The following is a 3,778-nucleotide window of genomic DNA, read 5'->3' as shown; positions in this document are numbered from 1 at the left end:
GTTTTTAATATTCTCTTTATTCTTTATCTCTCAGTATTTTTGAACTGTGAATGTGAAGATTTTCTTTTCTTTTATGCTCCCATAATCCATAGTTAAGTATTTAATGTAGCTGCGGGCTTAAATATCGGGGAGGTTAGTTTTCACTGTAAGCTTCTCTCATTATGTTTAGTGGTTTTGCTCTTTTTTTTTTTTTTTTTTTTTTTTTTTTTTTTTTTGTTAAAGATTACTAACATGTATTTTCATCAAACAATTGTTCTATTTCAAATTTCATTTTGTTATCTGAATTTTCTCAAAGTTCATTAGCCTCTCGTCACCTTTTCGTTTGTCGGCATTTTTGTTGAACGCTGATACTTTTCTCACAGTAATAGAAAATCGATATCGCAATTCCTGAGGAAATTTATTTATTTGAAACAATCTGCTTATTCATAAGCAAAGGTCCGCTACAGACACTGTTTTGTCTCATCTTATTTCAATTATTATTTTTGTTACGAAAATTAACATGAAATTTTTTTTCTGTTATTTTGTATGGAAAATATTTGTAATCGAAGTTTACATGATATGTAACAAGAATAAAAAAAAAGTTTCAGTTTCTGAATGTTTTCTGATGTAAAAAAAAAAAATTAAGAACAAGATATTATGTTTGTTTGCTAATTACTGCTTTTTCTTAATTGCTTAATGCTTTTAAGTGGTTAAGAGTGTATGTCCATAAAGTTTCTATTGGCCAAAAAGTTTAAATGCGTCTAACCCACTTTTTTTGTCTTTATTCCTCCGTTAGAACCCTAAAAAAGTGAATTAGAAGGCCGTTTCACAAAAATTATTAAGTTGTTGTTTGCGTGAAAAAAGTTTTAAAAGCAGAACAACGCGATTTTTTGATAATCTTATATATCTAATAACAGGTTTGAAAAGCTATTTTCAATTTTAGAACAAATCTGAAATCAATTCAAAGTTTGATATTTTATATACATTTACATTGCATATTACAGTTATTTTTATATATTTATATTTATATTGCATACTACAGTTTGTCCATACCAAAAGTAGTAGAGGTAGATTTTAATACTTTAGCATAAATTATGCATTATGCACCCAATAGTTTGCTCATACCGACCCCAACTCAGTTTGAAAGCTCTGTGCATAGCTTCTCCTATTTTTTCGGTATAGCATCCCAAACTAATAATTGATTTTCACAAGTGGAGGAATTATGTGCAATTCCCATTAACTTTAAGCTTCGTAATTGTTTTTTTAAAATTTTATCTGATTAGTTTGCTCCAATTTCAAGTGATAAATTACGGTTTAAGGATTTTTGTCAAAAAAAAAAGTTAAGAATGAACCACATCTTTGAAATCTTTTATCTAATTAGTTTGCTCCAGTTTCAACTATTTTATTGGAGTTCCTTCTTTTTGGTAGTATTCACCCTTACACTATAGGGCTGCATACTTACCAGAATGAGAAGACAGATCAAAGATGTTGTTAACACACTTTTAGTTCAAATGCTCTAGAAGAATCTACTTTAAGTTTTATGAATCAGATGTCTTCTACAATAGCCAGAACAAAACAACTCTTAGCTCTTCTGTTAGCGATGTCCTAGATGTCAATATAAATCTCATCTTTGTTGTTTTCATCAAAATTACTTTCAGGAATCTTTTTTCTTCGTCAATTAATGGCTACAATAGTGAACAGTTTTTATCATAATGATCTGAATAAATTTAGAAGAATCATGTAAAAAATGTAAAAATAATGTCCATTCTTGCTGTTTTATTGTCCTCAATAAAGGTATATTCCTCTATTTTATATTTAGATTCGATCTCTTCTTATAATGCCATCGCCATTGTGCTGACTATATTCTTCAAAACAGTAGATGTTCCGAGATTTTTGGAAAGAGTTGATATCGTCTTCTTTGTTTTTTAAGCCTTAATACACGAGCTTAATTACATCACCATTTCGCATGATATCTGTTTTAAGGGTTTCTTGGAAGATTTGTTGTCTTTAGTTCAGATAGTTAAAGTTAAAGGATTCCCACCTTAGTAGTAAATCATATTTTATCTACATAAATGTATCTCGTGTTTCGTGTAGGGTTCGTGTAACGGTAGACTCGTTGACTTTTAAAACTTTAGATTAACAGCATCTCAAACAATAAAATCTCAATGCAAATGATAATGATATAATATTCTAATTAATGCTGGTGTCAATCCTATAAACTTTACGGACCTGTTTTAGCAAGTTTCAGTACTCTATTTACAGAACATTCCAAAAAGCGAAAGCTATAAAAATTGTAAACCTGTAAATACAGTGATATTTCACAGAAAAATTTTACAGATCTTATTTGGTCTGTAACTCTGTATCTACAGAGCCTTAAAAAAGCACTGTAAAATGCAGTCTGTAAATACAGGTCAATATTTGCAAAGTCCTGTTAATGTTTGCAGAATTAATGTCTGGTCCTTCTTTTCTTTTATTGTAATAAAAAATATTCTTAGCTGTTTAACTTAAATATATTTTTTTAATACTTTACATATACAAATAGTGAAACGCAATCAAATCCCATTAAAAAAAACCTCTCTTAACTTCTTTGAAACTCATGCCCAAAATGCTTCTGAATGATGTTTCTCTGAACAAAACGATAAGAAATTAATTGTAAGTAGTGTAAACTCCAACTCAAGTTAACTAGAAATCTCAAAGATAAAAATATAAATAATTCGATTTTGGAATGTTGAAAATTTTTTTCGTTTTAAGTGTCGAGTGAAAGTTTGTTATAGACAAATGAGAGAAAATCTTTGAAACAGAGTTGCCCATTGTTCTAAAAACTTGCACATTTTCTTGAAAATTAATTGATTCTAGCTGATCAACATAAAACGTCCTTTCCTGGTTGATTCCAGCTTAGCTGATCAAGTATAGAGACATAAAGACGCAAAACACTATTAACTAAGAAATTCTAAAAACTTTCTTTTTAAAAAGAAAAGATTTTTATAACTAAAAGTACTACGTGTCTTGTAAACTTTTAAACTGTTGTTTCCCTTCTAGTAAAACGCTTACTGTGAGAAATGAAAACGAAAGAAATTATAAAACTTAAGTTTTATTTTTTACTCCAAACTTATGATTGATCGAGCAATTATTACTGATCGAGCAATTATTACTGATCGAGCAGTTATTACTGATCGAGCAATTAAAGAGCCGAAACACAAAGTGAGCACACCTGTACAGCTGCATAAAAAATAAAAAATTCACACAAATAAAATGTTAAATAGTTTTTGCAATAACGACTAAAAATTCAATTACATTAATAGCAGAATATGCTATCCATAGTTACGATTTTTGCTCACGAATCGAAACCAAGGACATACGCCGAAAAATAAAGATCAGCTTGTTTATCGTGAGACAGCAAGTAAATCTCTATTTGCTTAACATAACTAAGGCTAAATTTTTCTTCAGCACATTCTAATCAGGAGAAATAATTACCAATTCTTTTTTGCCATTTGGCAAAGTAATAGAGGAGTTCAATAAAACAAATGCTGTTACAACCAGGGGTCACTACTATAAAACTCATTCCGATCGGAGTTCACGACCATTTCATCTGAAACCCGCTTAAATATGCGGATTGTTACTATAAACATATTTTTTCGTAATTTCCGCTAATTTCAGCGTAAAAACCCAATTAAAGTTTACGCGATCTTTGTGTAGCGGAAATCGTAAATCCGATAATTTGAGCTAGCTTTTTTTTTAACAGTTTCTTGTTTTGAAAACAAAAACAGAAATCAAACTCAACATTTCTCATTGACAAAAT

Source organism: Hydra viridissima, unplaced genomic scaffold (assembly GCF_058129835.1).
Source record: "Hydra viridissima isolate aposymbiotic clone 2 unplaced genomic scaffold, HvirCarnegie_v1 scaffold_1, whole genome shotgun sequence".
Classification (NCBI taxonomy): Eukaryota; Metazoa; Cnidaria; class Hydrozoa; order Anthoathecata; family Hydridae; genus Hydra; species Hydra viridissima.
Note: the sequence above shows the minus strand (reverse complement) of the source record.